Here is an 11,721-nt window from a genome sequence, read left to right as displayed (position 1 = left end):
TAATCTATTCCTCTATTCATAAGGAAGTGCCACAAACCTCTATATCTTGGACTCTGAATCTCAGGCTAGGGAGCTCTTACAGTAGATGATGTAACCTCATTACTTTACGCGTCAAGCTCGTTAGAAAGTTGATACGAGTTTACAGTTTACTCTTTGTAAATCATTAGTTTACTCAGGGAGAGAAGCACATTTTTAATTTTACTGCATGAAGGGGGTGGTGTTTTGGTTCCAGAATACAATTTTAAAGCATGTAATTGTTAATATGGTTCATATTTTATCATCTACTTTATTAGAAACACCATCCTAATACTAAACATCCACCACCCACCCCCTTGCTCTTAGAACAGCCTCGATTCGTTATGGCATGGATTTCACAAGGTGTTGGAGATTATAGTCCATGCTGAAATGGCACCACATAATTGCTGCAGATTTGTCAGCTGCTCATTCATGCTGTGAATCTCCCTTTCAACTACATTCTACTTCATATTCATGATCATAGAACTAATCTGAGATGACTTGTTCTTTGTGAGATGGAGCATTATCATACTGGAAGATTATAAGATGGGTAAATTGAGGCTATGAAGAGATGCACGTAGTCAGCAATAATATTCAGATAATCAGCTCAAAGCTGTGGCATTCAAACAATGCTTGGTATTAAATATAAGAAAAGATTCCCCACACCATTACACCACCACAACTAGTCTAAACTGTTACCACAAAGTAGATTGGGTCCATGGATTCATGCTATTGATGGCAAATTCAGACCTTATGTTGCAGAGAAATTGAGATATCACAGAGCAGGCAATGTTTCAATCTTCACCTGTACAGTTTTGGTGAGCCTGTGCCCACTGTACCCTCAGATACCTGTTCAAGATTGGTTGATTGATTGGATAATTGCATGAATGAGCAGATGTACAGGTGTTCCTAATAATGTGGCTAATGAGTGTATATTTTATATATGGTTTTATGCAGCCTTTCTGTTTTGTTTTGTTTTGTTTTGTTTTTTACTTGAAAAGTCATCTGACCATGCACTACTATTCACTACTAAAAAAAAAAAAAAAAAGGAAAAGGAAAAGGATTATATGCTTGAGCAGAGGTGTAAACTGGAGGGCTGACCAGCTTAGAGTGACCCAGTGTGTTGGATTAGTGCAGTTCCATGGTGGCTTTCAGTAAGAACTATTACAGCTCCCTGCTTGTACTGGTGTAGACTGATGTCAGAAGAATAAGCAAATTTATCGGCGGGGTCTGTGAAAATACATCTGGATGTGGTTTTGATTCATGCACTATGGTAAACAGGAATCTTCTCTGTCTTTCATCGGTTTTCTTCCACCTCCTAAAGCATGCCAGTAAGTACACTAGCCATGCTAAACTGTCCCTAGATGTGAATGAGTGTAGGAATATGTGTTCATGGTGTCCTGCGAAGGTGTGCTCCTACCTTGCATCCAGTGTTTGCAGGATAGGATCAACAGCAACTCTGACCAGAGTAAAACAGCTACTGAAGATGAATGAATAAACTTGCAGGGCAACATCAGACATGATGTGTAAAAGAGAGAAGTGTGTTTCTCATTTAAAAATATAAAAATAAAAATGTACATATTATACAGATTTAGTATTTTATCATTTCCTAAAATCATAGTCTTGCATGTCAGATGATGCTTTTTTGATGAGTTCTCTCTTATTGTATTCATAAGTAGGGCATTAGAAACAGACACCCAAGTGGATTCTCAGTGGACTCAATTCAATCAAGAGCAGCCAAAGCTGAATATAGGGTGCATCTTAAATGGCATACAGTATAATATGCTTTTGGATTCTAAAACAGCCTGCAGGCTTCCATCTAAGTTCATGGAAAAGGGCTACGCTTTCTGCAAAGACTCTTGTGTAAAAAATGTTGGGTGATAAAATGCATTTAGTTTAAACAAGGGGTCTGGTGGGTGAATCATGTCATGTATAATACTATATATTATATGTAATTATAGGTAAAACAAGGGATTCAATTCCATTTTTAAGAGAATAGCAACAACAGCTCACAAAACAAATAACAGAAAGGGCATGATCATGAGAGTAGGTTGCTTCTGAACTGAGAAAAGATTTGTTCTAGTCATTCACACAAACATTACTGGTCTTGTATTACCATTTAACTGCAGTTGCAACCTCAGCCAAAAATCGTGGAAAGGCATTTTTAAAATTGTGAACCACAGCATTGTCAGCTAGGTTGGCATACTAACTCTTCTAAAATACCTCATAGATTGAAATAAAATAAAATAAAATAAAAAACAAGGCTTAGGGTCAAATTTGGAGCATTCATTAGGAGAAGGACTTGTTTTATGAGACACAATGGCAGAGTCACGGCCCAGGATAATACCTTGTATTGCTCTGCATGGTGAGTCATGTCTGTCTCCAGTAAGATATTTCCAGCCTTAGTGACTCCAGTGCACTTCTCTGTGACACAAACACACACACAGTGAAATGACACACTACCTCCTCAGATTATGGTTATATCTCCAGTTTATACTCATTTTTAAAACCAGTATTCAAAGAAGGCACTGGAATGGTCTGAAGGATTCTCTGTACAATAATTGAACAACTCACATATGCTTCTGTTACATTTATGGCATTTGGCAGACTTACATTTATCTAATTTATACAACTAAGCAGTGGAGGGTTAAGTGCCCAGCAGTGACTTTGGTGGTACTGGGATTTGACCTCACAACCTTCTGATCAGAAGTACAACGTCTTAAACACTGAGCTACCACCACCCCAGATGCAATGATATATACACTACCCATCAAAAGTTTGTACAAACCAGCTTATAGAAGGGGGTTCTTCATTTCTGATGTTTTTTATTTTCCATTATTACTGTAGAATAATAAAGAAGACATTAAAATTATGAAACAACAGATATATTTAGGTCAGCAAAAGTATTGGAACAGATAGTCTTAAAGTAAAATAAAGCAAATAATACTTACTAGTTGCATATCCCTTGCTTGCAATATCTGCATCAAGCCAGTGAACCAGTGACATCACCAAACTGTTACATTCTTCTTCTGTAATGCTTTTCCAGGCTTGAACCGCAGCTTTTTTCAGTTGTTGTTTGTATAACGGGGTTTCTCCCTTCAATCGTCTCTTCAGGAGGTGAAATGCATGCTCAATTAGGTTAAGGTCCGGTGATTGTCTTTGCCAGTCTAAACCTTCCACTTTTTTCCCTTGATGAAGTCCTTTGTTATGTTGGCAGTGTGTTTTGGTCATTGTGCTGCATGATGTTGCATAATGCATGAAGTTACTCCCAATTAATTTGGCTGCATTTCTCTGTAAATTGGCAGACAAAATGTTTCTGTAGACTTCTGAATTCATTCTGCTGCTAACATCATGAGTTACATCATCAATAAAGATTAGTGAGCCTGTTCCAGAAGCAGCCATGCAAGCCCAGGCCAGGACACTACCTCCACCGTGCTTGATGAGCTTGTATCTCCTTTCTTTCTCCACACTTTGGCCTTTCCATCACTTTGGCAGAGGTTAATCTTGGTTTCAGAACTTTTCTGTCTAATCTCTGTATTTATGTGCACATTCCAGTCTGGATTTCTGATTCCTACTGCTCAGTGGTTTGTATCTTGTGGTATGGCCACTATAATTCTGCTCTCAAAGACTTCTTCAAATGTAGGATTGTGATACCTTCACCCCTGCCCTGTGGAGCTTGTTGATGATGTCACTGACTGTGGTTTTGGGGGATTTCTTCACAGATCTCACAATGATTCCGTCATCATATGTTGTTGTTTTCCTTGGCCAACCTGTTCCATGTCCAGTTGCTAGTATACCAATGCTTTCTTTAGATTTTCCCTCTTTTCTCAGCTTTAAAATGACTTGCTTTTCTCCCATATACAGGTCTCTGGTCGGAAATAGAGCCTGAAGAAGCCATACTCAATTTATAGCACTTCGGCTAGCTGGCTAGCTAGCTCACATTCATTTGTACATTCCTGTTAAATGGGCTTCTGGTAAAATTGGCATCTCTTCATCCTTTTCATCTTCACCTGATGAGTTTTCATATTTTAAGCCAAAAGGTACATTAATTAATTTTATTTGGTGAACACAGATGAACAGAGTGATACGCACAGTGAAACGTCCTGGTATGGTTATAAGAAATATAAGCACTCTTGGAACACTGCTCAACCAGTCTAATACTATACACACAACTGACTAATATACAGTCATATGAAAATTAAGTACACCCCATGGAATTTTTTTTTTTTTTATGTACGTATTTGGACAAGCAAACATTCGATTAACTTTGAAACAGTGCCTATCAATAAAGGTGATACACTATCAAATGACACATAAAATAAAAATTTTGTAGCAATTTTTACAATTTAAATTAACAAAAAACATATCCATCACATGGAAAAAGTAAGTACACCCCTAAATTTATCACACCTTCAAATGCATAAAATTAGATTCAGGTGTTCAAGATTGGTGCACGGTGGCTTAGTGGTTAGCATGTTTGCCTCACACCTCCAGGGTCGGGGGTTTGATTTCCACCAATGCCCTGTGTGGGCGGAGTATGCATGTTCTCCCCGTGCTGCGGGGGTATCCTCTGGGTACTCCGGTTTCCATCCCCAGTCCAAAGACATGCATGGTAGGCTGATTGGCATGTCCAAAATGTCCGTAGTGTATGAATGAGTGTATGAATGAGTGTGTGAATGTGTATGTGATTGTGCCCTGCGATGGATTGGCACCCTATCCAGGGTGTACCCTGCCTTGTGCCCGATGCTCCCTGGGGTAGGCTCCAGGTTCCCCTGTGACCCTGAAAAGGATAAAGTGGTATAGAAGATGGATGGATGTTCAAGATTGGATGCCAGTGACTAGAACCTGCTTAGTGAGTGCAGGTGGAACCTGTCTTATTTATACCCCTCTCATATCTAGTGTCTGGTGTTCCCGTTGTTATTGAGGTGTGTGGTGCCATCAAGCCATGATCTAAAGAGTTCAATAAGACCTTCAGAAAAAAGGTTGTGGATGCATATGAGCCTGGCAAGGGATTTAAAAAGATCTCCAAATTATTTTAAATACATCATTCCAATGTAGGGAAAGTAATCTAACTAATCCAAGAGCAGATCATCTGATGCAAAATGAAGTCTCCAAGAACCCCACAATTTAAACAGAGGATCTGCTAGTAAGTCTTGCAACTGTTGGTGTCAAAGTATATGCGTCTACAATCAGAAAGAGATTGCACAAATTTGACCTGCATGGGAGGTGTGCCAGGAAAAAGCCTTTGCAAGACTACAGTTTTCCAATGAGCATAGAGGTAAGACCAGGTCTTTTGGAATAATGTGCTCTGGACAGACAAATCAAAGATAGAGATGTTTGGCCACAGTAACAGCAGACATTTTTGGCACAAACTAAAGACAGCTTTTCAGGAGAATCACCTCATACCAACTGTGAAGCACGGTGGTCGAAATGTTATAGTTTGTGGTTGTTTTGCATTCACTGATTCAACTATGAATTCTGCATCATATCAACAAGTGCTTGAAGATAATGTGAGGCCATCTGTCCAGAAGTTGAAGTTGACATGAAAGTTGCTAAGCACACTAGCAAATCCACCAAGGAATGGTTCAAAAAGAAGAAAGGGTGGGTTATGGAAATCTAGGCTTGTCAAAGCCCAGATTTGAATCCCATTGAAATGGTGTGGGGGGATTTTGAAATAGGCAGTACATGCAAGAAAACCCTCAAACATCTTGCAACTGAAAGAATATTTCATGGAAGAATGGTCAAACATTCCAGCAAGCCTGGTGGACAATTATGCAAAATGACTAAAGAAATTGTTTCTGCTAAAGGGGGCAATACTAACTTCTGATGGTGTACTTAACCTTTTCGACAGAAGAATATCACATATATTGATATTTCTGTCAAATAAATGATTGAAAAAGCTATTTTCCTTGTGGTTTTGTACAAGTATATCAACTTCATTAATAGGTGCTGTTTCAAAGATGATCGAATGTTTGCTTGTCCAAATATGTCAAAAAAGCCAACAATTTACATGGGGGTGTACTTATTTTTTACTTATTATTTCTATTACTTAATTTTATATATACCTGACCATCACAAGTTAATGGTTATTAACTCCACTATTTACATTTGTCTATTTACTAATTTTAGCCATAACCCTTTATCAAAATACAATTTTACAAACAAATACAATTTACACAAAAAGATAAATAAAACAACAAAAGAAAGTATTGTTACAGCCCTAGATAGGGGTTATTCCAGCTTCTCTAAGGTCCCCACACCCATCATCCACACTTGGATCATTCCATAAAAAGCTGGTCTACGATTAGCAAAGGAGTCAAATTTCATTAAAACTGTCAGGAGCACCAAAGTGTAATGGCTTTTACTCTGTAATTAGAAAGAAGGCTCATTTTAACATGTGAGATAGAGGAAGAGAGAGAGCACAGAGTCCCACCTCATTCTGTGCCATGGGCCTTACCCTCCAGACACATCTGCTGCACACTTTAATTAAACCTAGAGAAGCAAATGAATTTATCTCAAAGATAAGGAGAAAAGGTAGTCCACAGCCCAATCCAACATTCAGACAGTAGAAGTATTAAGCAGAACTGAGATTCTGTTTTAATTTTGGTTGGAGAAATAAATTACAGTTGTGCCCAAAAGTTTACATACCCACTGTAGACTCTGCAAAATCTTAATTATTTTAACAAAATAAGAGGGATCATAAAAATCCCATGTTGTTTTTTATTTAGTACTGTCCTGAATAAACTATTTCAAATAATAGATGTTTACATATAGTCCAAAAGGTAAGATAATAGCTGAATTTATAAAAAATTAGTCCATTCAAAAGTTTACATACCCTTGATTCTTAATACCTGGATGATCCACAACTGGTTTTTTTGTTTTGTTTTGTGATAGTTGTTCATGAGTCCCCGTTTGTCCTGAGCAGTTAAACTGCCCACTGTTCTTCAGAAAAATCCTCCAGGTCCTGCATGTTCTTTGCTTTTCCAGCATCTTCTGTATATTTGACCCCTTTCCAACAGTGGCTATATGATGTTGAGATCCATCTTTTCACACTGAGGACAACTGAGGGACTCGTACACAACCATTACAAAAGGTGCAAACATTCACTGATGTTCAAGAAGGTAACACGATACATTAAGATCCAGGGGGTGTAAACTTTTGAACAGGATGATCAGTGTAAACTGTTATTATTTTGTTTAAAGATCTTGTTTTTTTTTTTGTTTGTTGTTTTCATTTAGTACTGCCCGTCAGAAGCTAAATAATGTATTTACATGTCTCCCTGAAGACAAATCAATAACAATTTACACCGATCATCCTGTTCAAAACATTACACCCCCCCACTGGGAACAGTGGGAAGTTTAACTGTGAACGGCGTAATTTTTATAAATCCATCTATTATCTTGTCTTTTGGACTATATGTAAACATGTGTTATGTGAAATAGCTTATTCAGGACAGAACTAAATAAAAAAATAACATGGGATTTTTATGATCCCTTTTATAAAAAGTATTAAGATTTTGCAGACTCTACAAGGGGTATGTAAACTTCTGGGCACAATTGTACTCGCAGAGGAGAATTAGGCAAAACCTTACTTTCAAGGCACCAAGATCTTCTTGGGAGCAGTACATCTCCAGATTGTAAATCAAATCCCCTTGCAGTCCATTTTTAATCCTTCAAATGTATCACACACAGTCAAGTCTGGAATTATTAACAGCTTTCAAAGATTTGGAAAAACAGCAATAAATAAATGGAGAAACTGCTAACATTTTTTGCATATTTTATTTTCTCTTACATGTGGTAAAAATCTATATATTTTTTTAATTTCTAACACCTTTCAAAAAAAGTGAAAATATAAACAGTTTATCCAATCTTCCGGTTTAAAAGTCTGAAATGCAAATTATTGATTGTTTTAAAAACTACAGGATTTATTCTTTAAATATCCATCCATTTTCTATACTGCTTATCCTACTGGGTCGTGGGGAATCTGGAGCATCGGGCAGTGGGCGGGGTACATCCTGGACAGGGTACCAGTCCATCGCAGGGCGCAATCACATACACATTCACACACCCATTCACACACTAAGGACACACCAGTCAGCCTACTATGCATGTCTTTGGACTGGGGGAGGAAACCAGAGAACGTAGAGGAAACCCCCACAGCATGGGGAGAACATGTAAACTACTTTGGATAAAAGTGCTATATAAGTGCGCCATAAACACACACACAGGGCAGCGGCGGGAATTGAACTCCAAACCTAAGCCAACGTGCACCCTATGCTCTAAATATCTTCTCTTATAATCTTATTGCATGTTATTAATGTAACATTTTTCAATTTGCTTATATTCAGCGAGGGTGCAAATAGTTCTGGAAATGATGTACATCCACAGCCACAAGGATATGACACTTTCAAACAAATGATTTCTGGTATAAAGTTTACTACTTTTTAATTCAAAAGCCTGGGGGACTGCTGCTAATACCTACCAGAGTTCTGTTTAATTAGGTCCATGTTTTCTTTTCATTCCCTCATTTACAAGAACACTAAAATGGACCAACATAGATGTTTTCAATACTTAACATGGGGAACAAGAAAATCTCACTATAATTAAACCACAGTCTAATGAATACACAGATGTGAAGATACACAGCTACAGAAAATTGCAAGCACTTAAACATATTGCACTGTTGTGAATGTGAGTGTGCGGTGGCCTCATTCTGCCACAGACACCTGACAGGCCAGCAGTGGAAGAAGGAAAGGCACAGTGTGTGCAGGTGCACTGAGGACAATAACAGCACACACACACCTTATATGTTTCTACATGACAGGCTGACATTGTCCCTTGTTCAGTGCTGTTAGTAGACAGCAGTCTGTGCATAATAATGCGAGCAAATAAAAAATGTGAAGCTATGTCCAAATATATGTACTACTGTACAGTTTGCTAATTAATGCAGCAAAATCTTATCACATGCTATATCCTAATAAAGTGGTAGTAAGTAGCTTATGCCACTGTCTAAAACCTACAGCCCATGCACAGTAATAGTGGCACAACTACATTCACGTCATATTATCCTATATTACAACATACTGACATATTGTACACCCAACCACTCGTGGTTAGGATATGCTAGAGCTGTGATAGTTAAATACGACAAAGATATTCTATCAAATTTCTACTGCACCTCATACTGTCATAAGCAACTAAAAGGTAGTGGTGGCCACTTTATTAGGTGCCCTTTTCAAAGATTTATTCCATTTTATATATACTGTATTATACTGGGTTATTATACACCATACAACTGTAGTGTTGAGTATTTAGTACACAATGCAGTTTTGGATGTAGCCATTGAAGACTGAGAAGCAGGGAGTGTGCAAAGAGGAAAGATGGTATAGTATGGACATCACTTGAAAGTCTGTCAATGTTTACATTCATTATACTAGCTTACACACACACACACACACACACACACACACACACACACACACACACACACACACACACACACACACACATACACACACACACACACACACACACACACCCTCAGAAGCTCATGCAGAGATTTGACAAGCTCCTGTTGCCACGGCGACAGCCGGGCGTGATTGGCCTACGCGCAAAAAAAGTGTTCACAGAAACTTTGAGTCGTTATTTTTATGAGCTCTGTGGGGAAATGAGGGCCTTATATGGGTGAATTTCCTCCTTGTGCAATTTTCTCAAGGTCAGTTAAAAAAATACCGGCTTAATTAGACGCATATCCCATAAGACAGTGCACATTAACATATGTAAAGTAAATCAGAAGTGAGGCTGAACTGATCAGTGATAGGATAGTAGTTACAAGCTTTTCAGAAAACATCTTTTTAGAAGCTGTTCTGACCCTCTGACATTATTTTCATGATTTAAATCACTGAGATAAAATTACTGTCTCTCACTGGGGAGACAAGGTTCTAAAAAGAAGTGCTCCTCTTTCCCCATCTGATGAGAAATTTCAGATCATTTGGAAGGACAGTTACAAAATGGACATTAATAACTGGGTTCACTGGCTTTCTTTTAAAAGAGGAGGGTGGTGTGTGTGTGTGTGTGTGTGTGTGTGTGTGTGTGTGTGTGTGTGTGGGTGGGTGTGTGTATGGGGGGGTGGATACCATGGGACTGTCTTGTGATGTGATTTTGGGAGTTTAGGGCAAAGAATGAGACTATTACTTCTATGGACACAATGCAGCACTACACAGGCATTCCTGAGGGTCTTAGTGCTGTAGCCTATAGGAGGACGAAATCTATCACAGAAGGCTCTCTGTGAAAACACAATGAAAAGGAGTGAGCGATGATGCCCAAGTCCTGACTTTGAGGACTTACCTCAAGGCAAACCAGAGCTTAGGCTAGATCATGTGAACGGCACATGGCTGAATCCTGTTCAGCTTATGTGCCTCGATCCTGACTTTGTGAAGCTAAATAACTGTTGGTGTGTAGAAAATGTATCAGCCCTATAATATAGCATACATCCAGCAGATTAAGTCAACAATCAACAAGTGAAGACAGATGGTTAAGAAAGAGATAAGTTAAGAATATCAGATAAGGTAACAGAAGCTGTCTGTATTGTGCAGGTGTGAATCCAAATTACTTTTCAAAGTTATAAAATTATCATTAGCACAACATTTACACCAAAACAAATAGTTGAGTTGGACATGATTTCAGCACAGTACCACATCGCCCTCCAGTGGACACCAAATGTCAGGATTTCTAACAAACTCCCCAAATTAGTGAACAGGGATGGTATGTATAGTGCCTTACATAAATAATAAGTAATTTGTCTGGTGCAACTAGTTGCCATCAGAAGTTTCATAATTAGTTATATGGATTCCTCCTGTGTGATGGCTGATCTCAATATAAATTCCTTAAAAGGGCCCAGAGTTTGTTAATGGACATACCCTAGAAAGCATCATGGAGATGAAGGCTCTATCAAAAGTCTAATATAAAGTTTTGGAAAACTATCAATCAAGATTAGGTTATAGAAAATCCCAGACATTCCATGGAGCACCATTCGGTCAATTATTAAAATCTGAAAAGAATATCGCACAACCATGACTCTGCCTAAAGTCAGTGGCCAGATAAGGAGGGTATTATTCAGAGATGTAAAGAGGTCAAGGGTAACTCACAACTACCCCCACCATGCTTCACTGTATGGATGATGCTTTCAAGGTTATAGGCTCTGCTGGATATATCTATATAAATAGTGCTTTTGTCATGGAATTAGAACTCTCTGCCTGGAATTTCTTTCTTTTTTATTTATATATTTTTTAATATTTAGTCTACATATTGCATTGTGCCATTTTACTTAAGATCAAATGAGCAGAGTCAGCCAGCATGCCTCAATTGGGTGGTATTTTGTTATTTACACTGCATTTATTTACTAGTTAAATCTGTGATTAAAAGATTTTGCACTGCTCTTATTCTTATTCTTGAGTGTATAAATAAATTTCCTGATTTCAAAGAATGTTTGCTCTGAACAGCCATATACTGTACATCCTGGCCTAGATCTGAAATTATGTTGTTTTTTTTGTCCTTCTCAGGCATCATAAGTTTTTCCTAATTGTAACAATAATATAGATTATTTGAAACTAGATAGGTCATACACAGCTCTACTATATAACAGTGTCTGTACTGCTGTTACATAGACACCAAGTAATATAAAGACTATAAGATGCACTTTACTGTT

The sequence above is a fragment of the Ictalurus punctatus genome, chromosome 16 (assembly GCF_001660625.3).
Source record: "Ictalurus punctatus breed USDA103 chromosome 16, Coco_2.0, whole genome shotgun sequence".
Taxonomy (NCBI): Eukaryota; Metazoa; Chordata; class Actinopteri; order Siluriformes; family Ictaluridae; genus Ictalurus; species Ictalurus punctatus.
The sequence above is the reverse complement of the archived record's forward strand: the minus strand, read 5'-3'. Positions refer to the sequence as shown.